The sequence below is a fragment of the Prionailurus viverrinus genome, chromosome B4, assembly GCF_022837055.1.
Source record: "Prionailurus viverrinus isolate Anna chromosome B4, UM_Priviv_1.0, whole genome shotgun sequence".
Classification (NCBI taxonomy): domain Eukaryota; kingdom Metazoa; phylum Chordata; class Mammalia; order Carnivora; family Felidae; genus Prionailurus; species Prionailurus viverrinus.
In genome coordinates, this window is record NC_062567.1 from 84,710,018 (window position 1) to 84,731,983 (window position 21,966).

Below are 21,966 nucleotides of genomic sequence, written 5' to 3' on the forward strand. Positions count from 1 at the left end.
AAGATGCCCTAGGCAACATTATTTTAATTTCCAGAATGAATATGTGCCCATAGAAATAAGAAACCATATTCATTAGAATGTGGAAATAGCAACTTATTTAATTTAACCTCTTAAAAATACAGAGATACAGGGGTACCTGTGTGGTTCAGTTAGTTAAGCTTCTGACTTCAGCTCAGGTCATGATCTCGTGTGATCAGGTCGTCAATTCAAGACCCGCGTAGGCTCTATGCTGACAGACAGCTCAGAGCCTGGAGCCTGCTTTGAATTCTGTGTCTCCCTCTCTCTCTGCCCCTCTCCCACTGGTGCTCTGTATCCCTCTTTCTCTCTCTCAAAAATAAATAAACATTAAAATTTTTTTAAAAAATAAAAGTACAGAAATACTAATAAGGAGAACTTAATAATATGTTTTTAATAGGACAATAATTTATTTATGGAACCCAAAACTGGGATGAGATTTTACCCTAATCCTGATGGGTTAAAACCTGATGGTTTCATCTTGGTGGAGTTAACAAATTAACAGATTAAATTGTTTGCTACTATGAATTCAGAAATATATAGTGCTAAAACAAACATCCTTAACACATAGTCTCTATAATCAAAACACATGGAGAAGAGGAAAGAAGGGAACAAACTATTAACACTGGTTACTTGGATGTGAGGGTGAAGAATGCAGCTGGTTTCCTCCACACTGTGTTGTATTTTTGCAGGGAACATGTATAGTTTTATTTTTCTATTTTATACTTTTTTGTATAAATGTATAATAATTAGAAAGTAGTATACAATTATTTATGTGTGCATTCCCTATTTCACAGGCAATAGTAACCTCATGGGAAAACCTTAAAAGATGATTAGGATTTAGGTAAGTTGAAGAGCAAAGCAATGTATGCCAGCATGGAGGTAGAAAAGAGAGGAAAGGACATGTTGTTTAGCCTGTAATTAAGACTGGATCAATGCTTTAAAAAGTCTTTAAGCAGCAAAGTTTAAATTTCCAGGATGAAAGCAACATTGAACGACTGTTGATCTGGAAGGAGTAATGCTAATGGGTTCTAGGAGGGAAAGATTGGAAACAATGAATCAGTATTTTCTACAGCAGCCTCACATCCCTATAGAGTGCCTGCAGCACAATATGCAATCAGTAAATGTTTACTGAATGAAGACATAAATGAATGAACTATGATATCAAGACAGAAAGTCTAGTAAAGACATCTAGAAATGGTGGTTACAGGAAATAGATGAGTCACAGAGGCTCAAGTTTGAAAGCATGTGTGCATAAGACCACACGTATGGAAAGGCAGAGGGAGCAGGGTTCAGTGAGCAACTCCAAAGTCAGGCTTCCTGGATATCATATTGCAACCATAATACTTACATGTGAGCTAATTGGGGGCAAGTTATTTAACCGATGTTTTTTTCATATTTAAAATACTGACAATGATAGTAATTTCCTTACCTTTAAAATGGCATTAGAATAGTACTTATAAGATTAGTTGGGATAGTACAAGTATTTGTCAAACTGTCTTACACATAGTAAGCATCAATAAACACTAGTTACTATTCTTTTTTTTATTTATTTTTTTAATGTTTTGTTTTTGAGAGAGAGAGAGAGAGAGAGAGAGAGAGAGAGGGGCAAAGAGAAGTAGAGAAAGGGAGGGGGGAGGGGCAGAAAGAGAGGAAGACACAGAATCTGAAGCAGGTTCCAGGCTCTGTGCTGTCAGCACAGATTGCAACACGGGGCTCCAACTCATGTGAGATCACGCCCTGAGCCAAAGTTGGAAGCTTAAGGTACTGAGCCACCCAGGTGTCCCCATTAGTCACTATTCTTGATGTTATTTTTTTTCTTTTTTCAAAGAAAGAAAAGAGCTACTGCTCTTTCAGATGTGGTTCAGGTATAGTTGACTGAGCCTCAGGGCATTTGTCATAATAAAACTATGCTTTTTATTTAAAAAATTAAAAAACAGTGCATGCACTAATTATTATCTAACCCATGAAACTAGCAGGAATCATGATTAGAACATTTTTCAATTAAACAACAAAAAAAAAGCATTACTCCTACAAGATTTCAACTGATAGTATAATGCATTAAGATGTGATTTTTACATCTTAGTGTTTTACACTAGAGGAAATTTAACTTTTACCTGCTGTTGAGTGTAGGAACGCCTATTGAGGATAGGTGTATGTACCTACTTCACCCTACTGTCATCAGCACAAAGCACCAAGCCCTTCTCGGCTTTGGTGGCCACTCTGCCACAGAAGGGCAAATTGCAACACTTCTAAGCACAGGTGACTTGAGTTTGATAAGTTCCAGCATTTCCAGGGGGTAATCTCCATACAATTTCCCATTCCCATGGTGTTCGCTGCAGACATAATGGCCACCCCTCCACATCAGCAAGGGAATCATAGGACAATGTTAGGGTCCTCTTGGGAACTACATTTCTTCTCCCATCATCTTTGCCCTCTGATCAAATATTTCCCTTGTACAAAAAATACATAAATAGTGATTTCCTGTCTTTTACAGATTTCACAAGTATTGGTAAATGAGCATGTAATATTTTTCCTCAAAATAAGCCTTGCCCAACATTTTAAGAATTCTGCCTCTCATTTCCAGTGTATCAAATTTAAACCTGGCTTCCTAAAATGAGTTCTGCTCTTTCTCTAGCGGGAAAAAAAGTGTTTTAAGGAGGCACCACCGTTATTTTGAATCTCTCTTTTCCAAAAATATAACTTTAGATCATGACTCCTCTGTTTTTAAAATGTACATATTTCCACATAAGTATATTTAAGGAGATTAAATGTAGCCTCACGTAAAATTATATGATTAGGAAGGGAGTGCTCACAGTCAAGAACAGATAAGAATTATTGTTTCGTATAAAGTGTTCCTATTATTTTAAGGTGACTGTTCTAATAACATCTAAATATTAGCAAAGTTTAAATAATATGATAGAGATAGCTACTTACCTCCCTTGTATTCCCTTCCTCATTTCAGTGCTATTGCTGAAAAGTTGAAAGTTGCTGACTAGACACAACATTTCCCAACTTCCCTTATCTCTTGGTGGGGCCATGTGAGTAAGTTGTAGTCAGTGGAATCAGGGTAGAAATGAAGTTTGATACTTCCAGTCCTGGGGATTATAATCTCCTCTACAATCCTCAATGATCTTTCTCTCTTCTACCATCAAGCCAGCTGGAATTATCTAAGGTAACCTTGTAAACCAGGTATTAAAGAAGGCAGAGTTTTGTCAGCCTGGGTTGCTGCAAGGCTGGGTGAGAATTAAGACCAAACTACCACTGTTTCTGCCACTGTCAAGTGGTGTTGGAGGAGGGGAGGCCATGGATAATCTTTTCTCGTATTAACCTATTGAGTGTTGGTACTTAATTTTTTATACCAGCTAGATTAACCTTAACTAGCCCATGTAGTCAAATTACTATCCAGTAAAAGAAAACCATATTGACCCTATATAACTTATAAGAAAAAATTATCATTTCTCTCAAAGGGAGATTTCTAAATGATAATGTCAACAGATTAACACACAATTATTATAAATAGCACATGATGGAAATTATTATGATTTGTCTAACACTTATTGATTTCTTACAATATGCCATTCTACATACATTACCACATTAATTCTGAAAATCCTACCACTGGAAAACATAAAGCATAGAGAGGTTGAGTGATTTGCCAAAGATTATACTGGTATCAGTTGGTAAGAGAGGGGATTTGAAACACCCATCAACTGCAAAATAATCATGCGCCTAGTGAATGAAGGGAATATTAAGAAGCCCAAACCATAAAGAATAAAGCCAATCTGTAAACTCATCATTCATTCAATTAGGAAGTTTTTAGGTACAGGGCATGATGACATTCAAGGACTGTGAGAAATAAGACTATGTAAGGAACATGAAGCATATTAAAAAGTAGTTGGGGGCATCAAACATGTACAAAAATAACTGCAACAAAATATAGTATATAGTAAATGTCCTAATAATACTACAGAATATTCTGAGAGTTTAGATGAGAAAGGTCATTTTTAGCAAAGAGTCAGCAAACTCTATAGAAAATACCACTTAACCTGGCCCTTCGTGAATAGGTAGAATTCAATGGGTAGAGACAGGAGAAAACCTTTCAAGTGGACAAATATATGGTATAATGGAAAACAGGAAATGGATAGGCAAAGAGCTAGAATGACAAGTTGGGATCAGTTCATAGTGGCTCTTGAATATCAAGCTAAGTTTTGACTTTGTTACGCATGTAACAGAAACTATTATTAAAGTTCTATATTAGCTAGATAAATCTAAGGATCAAATATGGATTGAACTAGAGGATTTGAATCTGAAAAGCCTCATTTTTTTTCTCCCTCTATTAATGTAATAGCTATTTTGTGTTGTGTTTTATTTTTCTTTTTAATAAATATTTACTGAAGACAATTCAGAGAATACAGATGAATAAAAACCAACAAATAGTCTCCTAACATGTTTGCTGTAACTCCTTCCCTAATTTTTCCTTGAAAATATACACAGAAAAAAATGCTTTAAAAAATAGCATGAAACAACACACACTGTCTGTAACCTACTTTTTTCTAATTTTTTTTAACATTTATTTTTGAGAGACAGCGTGAGACAAAGTGAGAGTAGGGGAGAAGCAGAGAGAAAGGGAGACACAGGATCAGAAGCAGGCTTCAGGCTCTGAGCTGTCAGCACAGAGCCTGACTCAGGGCTCGAACCCACAGACCATGAGATCATGACCTGAGCTGAAGTTGGGCGCTCAACCGACTGAGCCACCCAGGTGCCCCATTTTTAACCTACTTTTAAAACTTCTTCATCATAATGGTTGTAAAGCATTCCACTGACTAAATCATAATGTATTAAACACCCAATTATTAGAAAATTAGTTTTTACTCATTCACTGTCATTGATAACTCTGATGAACAGAGCAATTCCTATTCTCCACAAAGATGTCCACGTCCTAATCTGCAGGACCTGTCAATATGTTACCTTACATGGCAAAAGAGACTTTGAAGATGTGATTAAATTAAGGATCTTCAGATGGGAATATTATCCTGGATTATCTAGGTTGGCCCAATGTAATCACAAGGGTCCTTTCAAGACGGAAATAAGGAATCAGCATCGGAAAAGGCAATATAATAATGGAAACAGAAAAAGAGATTGGAGGATGCTATGCTGCTGGGCTTTAAAAATAAAGAATGTGATCACCAGCCAAGGAATGCAGATGACTTCAAGAAGCTACAAAAGGCAAGGAAATGGCCTTTCCCCTAGAGACTCCTGAAGGAACAAAGCCCAGCTAACACTTGGATTTTAGCCCAGTGAAACCAATTTTGGAATTCTGACCTCTAGAATTTTAAGATTATCAATTTATGTTGTTCCAAGTCACTAAATGTGTGGTTATTTGTTATAGCCACATGGAAGAATAGTACATAAGACTTTTGCATTAAGTAATTAATGGGGGAGATGACAGTGTCATGTAGTACAGCGATGGTGACAGAAATAGTAAAGAAGTGCGTGGAAGATGGTGGCGTAGGAGGACGCTGGGCTCACCACTTCTGCAGTTCACTTAGATTCCACCCACACCTGCCTAAATAATCCAGAAAACCACCAGAAGACTAGCAGAACAGATTCTCTGGAGCCAAGGGTAGACGAGAGGCCCACTGAAGAGGGTAGGAAGGGCGGAGAGGTGGTGCACCCTACAAGGACTGGCGGGAGGGAGCCAGAGCGAAGGGGCAGCCCACCGGCCAAGCAGAGGCCCCTAGTATGGCTTGCAAAAGCGGAGGGGCTGGACAGAGTGTGTTCAGACAGCAAGTGGGACTTAACATCTGGAAGGTTATAAGCTAACAGCTCTGCTCAGAGAGTGGGAGTGCTGGAAGACAATGGGAGGGAGAGTTGTTGAGCCCCGGACGACAGAGCTCAGCTTGGAAGGGAACAAAGGGGCTCGCCAGCGCCATCTCCCTCGCCCATCCCCCAGCCAAAATCCCAAAGGGAACCAGTTCCTGTCAGGGAACTTGCTTGTACCACACAAACACTCAAACACCCAACGCTGTGCTTCTGCGGACCCATCCCTCTGGCGGCGGGTCTGATTCCCTCCCGGTGCCGCAGGGCCCTTCCCAAAGTGTACCTTGAAGGAAAAGTGAGATGAGCCTGCCCCTCCCGCCCCCGTGCACCTTGCCGATCCACCCCAGCTAATACGCCAGATCCCCAGCACCACAAGTCTGGCAGTGTGCGAGTAGCCCAGACGGGCCACGCCACCCCACAGTGAATCCCGCCCTTAGGAGAGGGGAAGAGAAGGCACACACCAGTCTGACTGTGGCCCCAGCGGTGGGCTGGGGGCAGACATCAGGTCTGACTGCGGCCCTGCCCACCAACGCAAGTTATTCAAGACAGCACAGGGGAAGTGCCCCACGGTTCCGCACCACTCCAGGGACTATACAAAATGACGAACGGGAAGAATTCCCCTCAAAAAAACCTCCGGGAAATAACGACAGCTAATGAACTGATCAAAAATGATTTAAACAATATAACAGAAAGTGAATTTAGAATAATAGTCATAAAATTAATCACTGGGCTTGAAAACAGTATAAAGGACAGGAGAGAATCTATTGCTACAGAGATCAAGGGACTAAGGAACAGCCAGGAGGAGCTAAAAAATGCTATCAACGAGTTGCAAAATAAAATGGAGACGACCACAGTTCAGATTGAAGAGGCAGAGGAGAGAATAGGTGATCTAGAAGATAAAACTATGGAAAAAGAAGAAGATGAGAAAAAAGAGAGATAAAAAAATCCAGGAGTATGAGGGGAAAATTAGAGAACTAAGTGATGCACGAAAGAGAAATAATAGACGCATACTTGGTATTCCAGAGGAGGAAGAGAGAGGGAAAGGTGCTGAAGGTGTACTTGAAGAAATAATAGCTGAGAACTTCCCTGATCTGGGGAAGGAAAAAGGCATTGAAATCCAAGAGGCACAGAGAACTCCCTTCAGATGTAACTTGAATCGATCTTCTGCAGGACATATCATACTCAAACTGGCAAAATACAAGGATAAAGAAACAATTCTGAAAGCAGCTAGGGATAAACGTGCTCTAACATATAAAGGGAGACCAATCAGACTAGTGACGGATCTCTCTACTGAGACTTGGCAGGCCAGAAAGGAATGTCAGGAGATCTTCAATGTGATGAACAGAAAAAATATGCAGCCAAGAATCCTCTATCCAGAAAATCTGTCATTTAGAATAGAAGGAGAGATAAAGGTCTTCCCAAACAAACAAAAACTGAAGGAATCTGTCACCACTAAACCAGCCCTACAAGAGATCCTAAGGGGGATCCTGTGAGACAAAGTACCAGAGACATCACTACAAGCATGAAACCTACAGACATCACAATGACTCTAAACCCATATCTTTCTATAAAAACACTGAATGTAAATGGACTATGCGCCAACCAAAAGACATAGTGTATCAGAATGGATAAAAAAAACAAGACCCATCTATTTGCTGTCTACAAGAGACTCATTTTCGACCTGAGGACACCTTTAGATTGAGAGTGAGGGGATGGAGAACTATTTATCATGCTACTGGAAGCCAAAAGAAAGCTGGAGTAGCCATACTTATATCATACAAACTAGACTTTAAATTAAAGGCTGTAACAAGAGATGAAGAAGGACATTATATAATAGTTACAGGGTCTATCCATCAAGAAGAACTAACAATTATAAATGTCTATGCGCTGAATACAGGAGCCCCCAAATATATAAAACAATTACTCACAAACATAAGCAACCTTATTGACATGAATGTGGTAATTGCAGGGGATTTTAATACCCCACTTACACAATGGATAGGTCATCTAGACACACGGTCAATAAAGAAACAAGGGCCCTGAATGATACATTGGATCAGATGGACGTGACAGATATATTAAAACTCTGCATCCCAAAGCAACAGAATATACTTTCTTCTCGAGTGCACATGGAACATTCTCCAAGATAGATCATATACTGGGTCACAAAACAGCCCTTCATAAGTTTACCAGAATTGAAATTATACCATGCACACTTTCAGACCACAATGCTATGAAACTTGAAATCAACCACAGGAAAAAGTCTGGAAAACCTCCAAAAGCATGGAGGTTAAAGAACATCCTACTAAAGAATGAATGGGTCAACCAGGCAATTAGAGAAGAAATTAAAAAATATATGCACCAGCATTCTTCTCGAAACTAGAACAAGCAATCCTAAAATTCATATGGAAGCACAAAAGGCCCCGAATAGCCAAAGGAATTTTGAAGAAGAAGACCAAAGCAGGAGGCATCACAATCCCAGACTTTAGCCTCTACTACAAAGCTGTCATCATCAAGACAGCATGGTATTGGCACCAAAACAGACACATAGACCAATGGAATAGAATAGAAACCCCAGAACTAGACCCACAAACGTATGGCCAACTCATCTTTGACAAAGCAGGAAAGAATATCCAATGGAAAAAAGACAGCCTCTTTAACAAATGGTACTGGGAGAACTGGACAGCAACATGCAGAAGGTTGAAACTAGACCACTTTCTCACACCATTCACAAGCATAAACTCAAAATGGATAAAGGACCTAAATGTGAGACAGGAAACCATCAAAACCTTAGAGGAGAAAGCAGGAAAAGACCTCTCTGACCTCAGCCGTAGCAATCTCTTACTCGACACATCCCCAAAGGCAAGGGAATTAAAAGCAAAAGTGAATTACTGGGACCTTATGAAGATAAAAAGCTTCTGCACAGCAAAGGAAACAACCAACAAAACTAAAAGGCAACCAACGGAATGGGAAAAGATATTCGCAAATGACCTATCAGACAAAGGGCTAGTATCCAAAATCTATAAAGAGCTCACCAAACTCCACACCCAAAAAACAAATAACCCAGTGAAGAAATGGGCAGAAAACATGAATAGACACTTCTCTAAAGAAGACATCCGGATGGCCAACAGGCACATGAAAAGATGTTCAGCGTCGCTCCTTATCAGGGAAATACAAATCAAAACCACACTCAGGTATCACCTCACGCCAGTCAGAGTGGCCAAAATGAACAAATCAGGAGACTATAGATGCTGGAGAGGATGTGGAGAAACGGGAACCCTCTTGCACTGTTGGTGGGAATGCAAATTGGTGCAGCCGCTCTGGAAAGCAGTGTGGAGGTTCCTCAGAAAATTAAAAATAGACCTACCCTATGACCCAGCAATAGCACTGCTAGGAATTTACCCGAGGGATACAGGAGTACTGATGCATAGGGCCACTTGTACCCCAATGTTCATAGCAGCACTCTCAACAATAGCCAAATTATGGAAAGAGCCTAAATGTCCATCAACTGATGAATGGATAAAGAAATTGTGGTTTATATACACAATGGAGTACTACGTGGCAATGAGAAAAAATGAAATATGGCCTTTTGTAGCAACGTGGATGGAACTGGAGAGTGTGATGCTAAGTGAAATAAGCCATACAGAGAAAGACAGATACCATATGGTTTCACTCTTATGTGGATCCTGAGAAACTTAACAGGAACCCATGGGGGAGGGGAAGAAAAAAAAAAAGAGGTTAGAATGGGAGAGAGCCAGAGCATAAGAGACTGTTAAAAACTGAGAACAAACTGAGGGTTGATGGGGGGTGGGAGGGAGGAGAGGGTGAGTGATGGGTATTGAGGAGGGCACCTTTTGGGATGAGCACTGGGTGTTGTATGGAAACCAATTTGTCAATAAATTTCATAAAAAAAAATATATATGGAAACAAATGAAAATGAAAATACAACAATCCAAATGCTTTGGGGTGCAGCGAAGGCAGTCCTGAGAGGAAAATACATTGCAATCCAGGCCTATCTCAAGAAACAAGAAAAATCCCAAATACAAAATCTAACAGCACACCTAAAGGAACTAGAAGCAGAACAGCAAAGACAGCCTAAACCCAGCAGAAGAAGAGAAATAATAAAGATCAGAGCAGAAATAAACAATATAGAATCTAAAAAAACTGTGGAGCAGATCAAGACACCAAGAGTTGGTTTTTTGAAAAAATAAACAAAATTGATAAACCTCTAGCCAGGCTTCTCAAAAAGAAAAGGGAGATGATCCAAACAGATAAAATCATGAATGAAAATGGAATGATTACAACCAATCCCTCAGAGATACAAACAATTATCAGGGAATACTATGAAAAATTATATGCCAACAAACTGGACAACCTGAAAGAAATGGACAAATTCCTAAACACCCATACGCTTCCAAAACTCAAACTGGAGGAAATAGAAAGCTTGAATAGACCCATAACCAGCAAAGAAATTGAATCAGTTATCAAAAATCTCCCGACAAATAAGAGTCTAGGACCAGATGGCTTCCCTGGGGAATTCTACCAGACATTTAAAGCAGAGATAATACCTATCCTTCTCAAGCTATTCCAAAAAAGAAAGGGAAGGAAAACTTCCAAACTCATTCTATGAAGCCAGTATTACTTTGATTCTTAAACCAGACAGAGACCCAGTAAAAAAAGAGAACTACAGACCAATATCCCTGATGAATATGGATGCAAAAATTCTCAATAAGATACTAGCAAATCGAATTCAACAGCATATAAAAAGAATTATTCACCATGATCAATCGGATTCATTCCTGGGATGCAGGGCTGGTTCAACATTCGTAAATCAATCAATGTGATACATCACATTAATAAAAGAAAAGATAAGAACCATATGAGCCTGTCAATCGATGCAGAAAAAGCATTTGACAAAATTGAGCATCCTTTCTTAATAAAAACCCTCGAGAAAGTCGGGATAGAAGGAATATACTTAAACATCATAAAAGCCATTTATGAAAAGCCCACAGCTAACATCATCCTCAATGGGGAAAAACTGAGAGCTTTCCCCCTGAGATCAGGAACACGACAGGGATGTCCACTCTCACCGCTGTTGTTTAACATAGTGTTGGAAGTGCTAGCATCAGCAATCAGACAACAAAAGGAAATCAAAGGCATCAAAATTGGGAAAGATGAAGTTAAGCTTTCACTTTTTGCAGATGACATGATATTATACATGGAAAATCTGGTAGACTCCACCAAAAGTCTGCTAGAACTGATACATGAATTCAGCAAAGTTGCAGGATACAAAATCAACGTACAGCAATCAGTTGCATTCTTATACACTAATAATCAAGCAACAGAAAGACAAATAAAGAAACTGATCCCATTCACAGTTGCATGAAGAAGCATAAAATACCTAGGAATAAATCTAACCAAAGATGTAAAATATCTGTATGCTGAAAACTATAGAAATCTTATGGAGGAAATTGAAGAAGATACAAAGAAATGGAAAACATTCTGTGCTCATGGGTTGGAAGAATAAATATTGTGAAAATGTCAATGCTACCCAAAGCTATCTATACATTCAATGCAATCCCAATCAAAATTGCACCAGCATTCTTCTTGAAGCTAGAACAAGCCATCCTAAAATTCATATGGAACCACAAAAGGCCCCGAATAGCCAAAGGAATTTTGAAGAAGAAGACCAAAGCAGGAGGCATCACAATCCCAGACTTTAGCCTCTACTACAAAGCTGTCATCATCAAGACAGCATGGTATTGGCACAAAAACAGACACATAGACCAATGGAATAGAATAGAAACCCCAGAACTAGACCCACAACGTATGGCCAACTCATCTTTGACAAAGCAGGAAAGAATATCCAATGGAAAAAAACAGTCTCTCTAACAAATGGTAATGGGAGAACTGGACAGCAACATGCAGAAGGTTGAAACTAGACCACTTTCTCACACCATTCACAAGCATAAACTCAAAATGGATAAAGGACCTGAATGTGAGACAGGAAACCATCAAAACCCTACAGGAGAAAGTAGAAAAAGACCTCTCTGACCTCAGCCACAGCAATTTCTTGCTTGACACATCCACAAAGGCAAGGGAATTAAAAGCAAAAATGAACTATTGGTACTTCATGAAGATAAAAAGCTTCTGCACAGCAAAGGAAACAACCAACAAAACTAAAAGGCAACCAATGGAATGGGAAAAGATATTCACAAATGACATATTGGACAAAGGGCTAGAATCCAAAATCTATAAAGAGCTCACCAAACTCCACACCCAAAAAACAAATAATCCAGTGAAGAAATGAGCAGAAAACATGAATAGACACTTCTCTAAAGAAGACATCCAGATAGCCAACAGGCACATGAAAAGATGCTCAACGTCGCTCCTTATCAGGGAAATACAAATCAAAACCACACTCAGATATCACCTCACGCCAGTCAGAGTGGCCAAAATGAACAAATCAGGAGACTATAGATGCTGGAGAGGAGGTGGAGAAACGGGAACCCTCTTGCACTGATGGTGGGAATGCAAACTGGTGCAGCCACTCTGGAAAACAGTGTGGAGGTTCCTCAAAAAATTAAAAATAGACCTACCCTATGACCCAGCAATAGCACTGCTAGGAATTTATCCAAGGGATACAGGAGTACTGATGCATAGGGCCACTTGTACCCCAATGTTTATAGCAGCACTCTCAACAATAGCCAAATTATGGAAAGAGCCTAAATGTCCATCAACTGACGAATGGATAAAGAAATTGTGGCTTATATACACAATGGAGTACTACGTGGCAATGAGAAAGAATGAAATATGGCCCTTTGGAACAACGTGGATGGAACTGGAGAGTGTGATGCTAAGTGAAATAAGCCATACAGAGAAAGACAGATACCGTATGTTTTCACTCTTATGTGGATCCCGAGGAACTTAACAGAAACCCATGGGGGAGGGGAAGAAAAAAAAAAGAGGTTAGAGTGGGAGAGAACCAAAGCATAAAAGAGACTCTTAAAAACTGAGAACAAACTGAGGGTTGATGGGGGGTGGGAGGGAGCAGAGGGGAGGTGGTGGGTATTGAAGAGGGCACCTTTTGGGTGAGCACTGGGTGTTGTATGGAAACCAATTCGACAATAAATTTCATATATTAAAAAAAAGCAAAAAAAAAGAAATAGTAGAGAAGTAAATAAATATGATATATATTTTTTCTAGGCAGATCTGATAGGATAAGCATTGGATTGGATCTATGAGTTTTGACTCAAGCAGATAGATAATGAAGATAGGTATTAAGTTGGGAAAATTGTACAGTAAACAGGTTGGGCAAAAAAGGAGAAAGGGAAAATACAGTTTTATTTTGGAAGTGTTAAGTGTCTGATGCCTATTAGACAGTCCCGAGAGGGTAAGAAGTAGGCAATTGGATATGTTCATTTGGGATTCAGTGCAGAGGTAAGGGCTGGAGAGTTAAATTTTACTTAGAATTTGGAAGTCATCACTATTTAGGTGGCATTTGAAGCTATGAGGCTAGATAAAATTACTCCTTTAACCACTAAATATTTATTAAGCATCTGCTTTTCTAAGACCAGGACACACGGCAGTGAGCAAGACAAACTGTCCCTACTCTCATGAAGCTTTTATTCCAGTGAAAGGAGACAGATAATAAACCACATGAATAAATAAAAAAATATAAGGAGGAATAAATGTTTTAATGAAAATAAAGCAAGATGGCAGGGGTCTCAGGGCTGTTTTAAATAAAGCAGTTGGAAAAGGTCATTCCTAGAAACTGATAAAATATATTAGCATTTAAAAGAGAAGGCATCCTTAAATTGAGGACCAGAAACTTTTTTTTTTGAATTTTCAGGTTAATTCCAAGACATTTCTTTTTTTTTTTAATTAAAAAAAATTTTTTTTCTTCAATATATGAAATTTATTGTCAGATTGGTTTCCATACAACACCCAGTGCTCATCCCAAAAGGTGCCCTCCTCAAAAAATATTATTTATAGCAGAGGAGGGGCAGAGAGAGAGAGGGGGGACACAGAACCAGAAGCAGGCTCCAGGCTCCATGCTGTCAGCACAGAGAGAGCCCCACCCAGGGCTCGAACTCAGGAAGCATGAGACCTTGACCTGAGTCAAAGTCGAAGGCTTAACCCACTGAGTCACCCAGGCATCCCCAGAGACTTCTTTTTTGAGGAATCATTTAAGCTGAGATTTGAATGACAGGAAGCAGCCACACTTATTGTCTTCTCCCATATGATTAAACACTTGGAGAAAAAAACACCTTTTCTTGTTTTGCATGCAGTCTGGCACTGAGGTAGCTATTATTATGATATATATTATTGTATTTGCCACTGAAAAATTATGAGGAAATAATTAGTATTTATTATCTACAAGTTTGGGGGGACCAAAAGAAATAAAAGGACTTACCCCTTCCAATAGTTCACAATCGACTTGAAGAGACTGCATAAACACAGTGACCCAAACAGCAATGTATCAGGCAGCATGATGTGTATTGCTACAGAGTACGCTACCTGAAGACATCCTGATAAAGTGAATGAAAAGTGGACTTGTAGTAAGGAGACAAGATTCTCAAACCGGATCTCACACACAATAGGACTGGGGACTTTGACAAGTAACTTCTGAGGCTTAATTTTCTTTATTTTAAGTTTATTGATTTTGAGAGAGAGAGAGAGAGAGAGAGAGAGAAAGCGAACAGGGGAGGGCAGAGAGAGGGGGAGAGAGAGAATCCCAAGCAGGCTCCACACCATTAGCACAGAGCCTGATGCAGGGCTGAGACTCCCAAACTGTGAGATCATGACCTGAGCCAAATCAAGAGTCTGACACGTAACCTGACTGAGCCACCCAGACTCTTGAGGCTTCATTTTCTAATCTATAAATGGTGGTAAACATATCTTCCTCTCTTAACCTGCATGTGACAGGGCCAAGCCAGTCACAAAGTGAAAACAGTAATTATTATAATAGTAAAAATAACAAATATTGGGATAATCATTAGGATAACACTATCAAGAAACTAAAGTGCCAAAAAATGGCCTAGAGATAGAGAATGTATGATGATGAATTTGCTTTATATGGTTTTGATTTACTAGAAACCTTAAACATACATGAATCAATTCCTAGACACAAATATTTCCCCCGGAGAGCTTTTTATTTTTTCCTACTCAAAAGGTCATCTTAAAGTTAGTGCTTTAAAGATGCTTTGTGTGTGTGTTAAGTGGCAACTAGGCATGCCCTGGGTCTTTAAAGACTGACTCCGCAATTCTTCCCAGTTCTGATGCAGATTAGTGTAGCACAGAGCAGCCATAAAAAGGCCACAATGAGTGAATTTTAGCAGAAAGCAATAACAGTGATATATAAAAATGCCTAAAATAAACATAAATCAGCTACCTCAAAATGACATATTGACACAATTCTGTGGTCTACTCAACCACCCTCTACCTTCCTCTAGGCATTTTTTTTCTCCCAGTGCTCCAAACTTCATTCTCAGAAACTTTAAATCACAATGATGGCTCTGGGGAGCCTCTGCTATTCAGTTACCTTCCCTTCTTGCTTCCATCATCCTTCAGCAACACCCAAGGCTGCCAAGTAGCCAAAACAGGCTCTCTCCCAAGTGTCCAACATCGGCTATATCATTCCTCCTCATAAGTCAGCATCAGGATGCCTGGCAGCCTCACCACAAAAATGGAATCCATATCTTCCTCCACTGAGACTTTCAGCCAATTGACTCTGATAATTTTTTCTGAAGCCCCCAACTTTCTCTATCCTTCTTACCTGTCACTAAATCTTCAGCCCATTCTCTCTGTTCTATATTGTCACATCTCTCTTTTTCTTTAACAAACAGAATCTGCCAAACCCCATTCCTTAAAAAATTGTACATTTCAGGGCTCATGTTCTTTTACCTGTGTTTAATAAGTAATGAGCCAAAACAGTTATTCATTTTGGATACGTAATATAACATCCCTGGGTCCTTCTCACCAGTAAAATTGAGGTGGAGTGGACTAAAATGACTGGATTTCACAATTTTATTAAATGTTGTTGTATATCTAGGTATAAAAAAGTCACCCAAATAGAGCACGACCTGACACAGGTTGGAATGGGATTCCAGAACCCTGCCCCCGTGGTATATCATCACCCTTTTTTATGGTGGCCCCTGAGATATTTCCAACCTACAAGACTCCAGGGAGCACATGAGAGTCTTTGAACTAAGGGATCATTAAGTCCCTTTGCAGCTCTACTATCCAAAGATTCTATTCAACATAAGAAAAAATAAGTAGGGAAGAAACTATAATATTGTTTAGTGCTAATTTTCACTTTATTGAAACATTCCATAAGCAGTATCCCATTTAATCCCCCAATAATGGTATCATTTTTACTAATGAAATGACAGATTCAGAGATGGTAACTTGTTTAAGTTTACATATTTTTTAAGAAGTCTGGGATGGGATTCAAACTCTTGCTTCTTCTACTATTGTACGTTACCTCTAAACCAGATCACATCTTCCTAACCTAGTCTGCATCCCACAATTATCACGAATTACATTCTCTTATATATTGTATTGTGAAGGTGTTCGGCATATCTGATTAACATGGTGGATGTTAATATTTACTTATACTAGTAAAAAACAGAACAGCAGCAAGGAGTAGGTTTGCATAGAGCACGAAATAACAATAGTTTTGACTGGAAGAGAGAAATGGGGAGGATAGTATTGATAAATTTATAGTTAAAAGTTTTCAAAGTTTTCAAAGACTTTTTTAAACTAAGTCTTTCAAATGTACTAGAAAAATTGTCATTACCTGAGAATATTACTTCAAAGAATATATTTTTAATTCATATTAACCCATCCAGTACTATCAAGTCCAGAGCACACACTGGATTTGTAGCAATTGTAAAATCTTTCCAGTAATAAAATGTAAAAATAAGCAGAATTCTTCTCCTAATCAGCTGAATTCCATGTCCTTAGAACACTGCTACTGCAAATCCAAATATCTCTGGATAATTACAGAAATAGCATAGTTGTGGAAAACATACTAAGGATCTGAACTCAAAAACTTGTTAGATACTGCATTATCATTCTCTGTTTATCAGCTTATATTTTTCCACAGATTCTATGTTATCTTTGCTCTTTTTCCTTTGGCAGATGTTCAGGGGTGAATTATGCAATTTAGAATCCAAAATTTCACTCCATCCAGATGCCTAATTTGCTAACTATTCACTTGTCAAAAACACATGTTTACTGTCTATTACGTAATGACACCAGCTCAGAACAGCTCTGGTTTCCATTTCATGAATCGATACAGAGAATCTGACAAATGTCCCGGAAGGCATTATTCAGTGCACATTTCCATGAAATTTTATTAAATTTCATAAATGCACCAACATCTGGGATAGAAAAACTTCTTCTCCAAAAGTTTTAAGTTTCAAAATCATTGTACATTTTTCTGTTCAAAAATCCATAGATAAATTTGTGGAGTAATGATAAAATTTCACTGAGTCTTCATATTTTGTTAAAAGTTTAGCTGATCTTGAAAAGAGCCACTCTACCGTACCCCAGAAACACAGGGCAGGGGGGCAGGGAATGTTTGCACAAGTCTTAATAGTTGTTAAAATTTTTCATTTTCTTTCTTTCTTTCTTTCTTTCTTTCTTTCTTTCTTTCTTTCTAGCAAAAGAGGGGGAGGGGCAGAAAAAGAGAGAGAATCCCAAGCAGGATCCTTGCTGTCAGTGCAGAGCCCAATGTGGGGCTTGATCCCACAAACTTGGTAGATCATGACTGGAGCTGAAATCAAGAGTCGGTCACTCAATTGACTGAGCCACGCAGGTGCCTCAGTCATTGTTGAATTTTTAAAGAAAAGTGCATTTGTATTAGTTCCTCCCATACCAATAGTTGCTAATGCCCCTCACAGGGTCAAGGATTACATTACTGTGTGAATCAGTGATGATACAATGATAGGCAGTACATCTATTATATTTACTTTAATATGAAAAGTTTATAAAACAGTGGGGTGGTCATGGAGAGTTGAAATAACTAGACACCAACAGATAACATTATACTGTGTTCTCACTTTAAATCTGTCTTAATATATCCAAATAATATGGGAAACATAAGCTTTTGTTAACTATAACATCTAAATTCATTCCCTAATTGATTTTTCACTAAACTCTAATAAGCACTAATATAAATAAGCAGTAATATAAGAATAATAGTATCTTATCTACATATGTATCTATTAATCTTACCTACCTACCTACCTACCTTTGTGACTTTCTCGAACCCTACCTAACTGTAAGCTTTAGGAACTTCCAATAGCCAGAACAGTGTCAGTTAGAGTAAGTAATACAAAAGAAGGAGGAGAAGGGGGAGGGAAGGAGGGAGATATCAAGCTTTATTATACCACCTTTTCTCTCTGTCCTACTAAACAGAGTACTCATTGATTATTTGATGGCTCTAAATAAATGAATATGAAAATAAGTTGAAAAGAATTCTATTTGGGAAAGGAGATGGATTTTAGTCCAAGTTTTTTTTTTCTCTAGCAGGAATATTCAGAAACACATTGGCTTTTGTGGATGTCATATACAACATGAAGAACTGGGACAAGGCAACTTGTAATTTGAGCACTAACACTCTATGAGGGTGTGTATATATAGTGATATATGTGCTTATATGGAGACTCTTATTTTTGTTTTGAAATATGATGCAAGCCCTGGATATACCTATATACTAAGCCTTGGGAAGGCGTCTGTACCTTTGCTAATTTGTTGGTGGGAAATAATAGCTTTTTTATTGCCTGCACACATTAGTCATTCATTCAATGATTAGTTACTTCCTTTTTTTCTTAAAGACCTACTACCTACAGTGTTGACACTTGATTTGATAGAGACTTACACACACACACATATGCACGCACATACGCACTACACAATTAAGTGAGTTCACTAAAACATCTCATTGCAATTTGAACTAATTGCTGTATTGAAGGTGAATATATCTCCTAACTTACTTTCTATAGCTAAAGGGTAAAATGTTGATATAGTCATATTGATGATTAAGTAGTTAGAATGTAAGTGAATGCCTTGAAGATTCTCAAATTTTTATTAGGTGGAATCTGTTTTTACTGGTTCTTTTTAATACCTAATTTAGGAAGTAGTTAGGAAATAAAAATAAAACCAAAATACATCTACAGTTAAATAAGAGTTCTCTTCCCAAACCTAAATTGGAATTTTCACTTTGAGATAGCCTATGAGGGTTATCTTTCAATAAAGTGGCTTGCAAGAAAGAAAGGGAAGGAAAAAACAAGAAGAAGAAAGACAGGGAGGGAGGAGTAGAGAGGGGAAGAAAATAGAGACCCTTAGAAACAAATGTTATTTCAGAGCTGTTCTAGGAAACTCTGTGTCATTTGGACTGTGACTCATATTAACATAAATTTGCAAGCAAGAACTCTAATAAGAACATATTTATCCTCCATCCTTAAAATTCCACCAGCACCTCTCCAAGAGAATGTTAATTATAACAATGTATAACTAACTTTATGGGATTTAAATTCAGAGAAAAAATTTTTTTAATTAACTCATTTTCTGCCATGCTTCCAAACTTGTTCTCAAAATTTAAGAAATGAAAATTCTGAACTCACATTTCTGAATTTTGAATGGTTTTCATTTCTTTAGAGCTTTTAATTTGTAGGGAACTTTCCTAGTCATGATCTTCTTTGAGTTTCACAACCCATCTGCAGGCAAATTGGGATTGTTAGCCCCATTTTTCAGATAATCACAGTTATATGTGATTAAATGAATTAATTTGAAAATTATCTATAGTTTTATAATTGAAAATCAGTTATAAAGCAACAAATAAAATAAATTTTATGATAGATTTTTATGGATAATCTCTTTTTTGAATTTATTTTGCAAATTTAATTTCTCATTTATCCTTAGGGAGTCATTTGTACTAAAAGACATAATTAATTTGTATACTAATCCAATCTGTGTCTACTATATGTAAAAATGTTTACCTTATTCTTCACTGATGATGAGAAAACATGAATTCAAGATACTGAGAAATTTTTCTCTCACCTCTAAATCTCGTAATAGCACAGATCTAAAATAAATCACCTACTTATTAGGCACATCAGTGCATGTACCCCTTTGCTATGGGGTCATGAATAGCATTAAGTCGGGAGCAGTATCAAGTTGTAAAGGAAATGACAAAGTGCTTTCCCCCATGCCTCCCCAACTGTAATTTATTACAACTTCAATGCTGCCTAAATATTCTAAATTGGAATAAACACCCAACTGTGAACAATCAAATGTAGATAAGGTAAAATTGCTAGAGAACTAAGAAACCAGTAGGGAGGACAAGGTGAGTGTTCACTGTGCATCCCTGCCTGACGTTAAATGTCACTTCTCTGAAAGTCTCCTGAATTCTTCAGACACAGATACTGTTCCTGCCTATGGACTTATACCAGGGCTAGTTCATATCGCCACACTCTGAGCATACTGTGTATTAACTTTGTTTATGCTTCCTTCTTCCCCAATAGACCATGAAGTACTTAAAAGGACTAACTCTTGATCTTGACATTCCTAGGGCCAGCATAATGTCTATGATGTAGTATATACTAAGCTGCATTAATATATAATTAAGTAAATGAGCTGATGATTCACAATGAGGGAAACACAAATATATACTCTAAGAGGTAGAGCTTAACCAGGATCCAAAAAAGAGCCAGGAATATAATCAAGATTCAGGTCAAGGTGTTTCGTGTATTTATGATTCATAATTTTGACCATTCATTCCATATGTTTCTCTATAGAGTTATAGTTAGAGACTTGAGGGAAACACCATGTTAGTTATTTTTTTTACTCTATATAAAGCTAACTGCTAGCATATGCATAAAATATCAAAGTGTCAAAAAATAAAAAAATAATAATAAAGTGTCAAAGAATCTTTTAATTTTATTTTTTGTGTACCAAAATAAGTATAGTTTTTACTCTATTACACTTTTTTTTAAATGTTTACCAAAAAATCTTCCAAAACCTGTTTCTTTGGATCAAAGTCAATCTCCATAAACTATATTTAACTGAAATAATTTCAGGGCAAGTACTCATTACCTCTGCTATCTAAGAGCTCAGGGTCCCCAGGTAGATCACAGATTGACTTCAATCCTGGACAAACCAGTCAACCTCTGAGCACTTCTGTTTGCAAGTGAGTAAAGTGTAGTTGTATCAGATGACCTCACAGGTTCTATCCCAGTCATCACATTCTGTGTTGATGTAACTCCTTTTTAGGAATCTTAGTATGAACTCTGTAATATTTTCAGTTCTTGAAGCTACTAACAAATAAAGGTAGTCTTCCTGCCCCTGAAAAACTATCAGGTCCTTCAATTTTAATACCTTACAGTGGAAATCCACACATAAAAATAATTTTTAAAAAGAGGTACAGGGAAGATTCTTAAATAAACTACAGCAGAGCTTGGACCAAAATTTATGCATGAACAAGCAGGAATCATATACCAATGCCATCACTGTGGTGAAAGACTTTAAGTTGGCCCCTAAGATAGCCAATTATTGGTGTTTACACCCTTATAAATTCCCCTCCCTTTAAATATGGGTGAGACCTGTGATTTGCTCATAACCAGGAGAAGATGGCAGAAGTGATAGGATGTCACTTCATGACCATGTTATAGAAGACTGTCTTGCCAGCAAAGTAACTCCCCTGTCTCTCTTCCTTATCAGCTGTGAAGAAGCAAGCTGCCATGAAGTAGAAACTCATGCTGCAGGGAACTGCTAGTAGTCTCTAGAAGAAAAGAGTGCAGCCTCAGTCCTAGACTGCAAGGAAATGAATGGCCAATAACCCGAGAAAGCCTGAAAATAAGTTCTAACCCAGTTGAGCCTCTGATGAGACTGAGACCCAACCAACACCTGGACTTCAGCCTGGTGAAATCCTGAAGCACGGAACCAAGTCATACCATGTCTAGACTCCTGACCTATAAAAACCATGAGATAATAAATGTGTGTTGTTTTAAGCGGCTAATTGTGTGCCAATTTTTCATGCCCCAATAGGTAACTCGTACAACTATGAAGTTAATCTTGGTCTTTTCATGCTTGAATTTTGTGTAGGGTCCTCATTAGTGC

General features: G+C 38.1%; 1 protein-coding gene and 1 long non-coding RNA gene across 10 annotated transcripts in view; one reads left to right on the top strand and one right to left on the bottom strand.

Moving 5' to 3' along the window:
* Positions 1-21,788, top strand: part of LOC125169856 (uncharacterized) — a 53,923-nt gene extending 32,135 nt beyond the window's left edge. Inside the window, exons 2-3 of the long non-coding RNA XR_007153814.1 lie at positions 18,376-18,475; positions 21,568-21,788. This is a non-coding gene — a long non-coding RNA (uncharacterized LOC125169856). The remainder of the gene's footprint in view (positions 1-18,375; positions 18,476-21,567) is intronic.
* The window catches only part of TAFA2 (TAFA chemokine like family member 2), a 549,986-nt gene that overhangs the window by 107,710 nt on the left and 420,310 nt on the right, over positions 1-21,966 (bottom strand). The window lies entirely within an intron of this gene.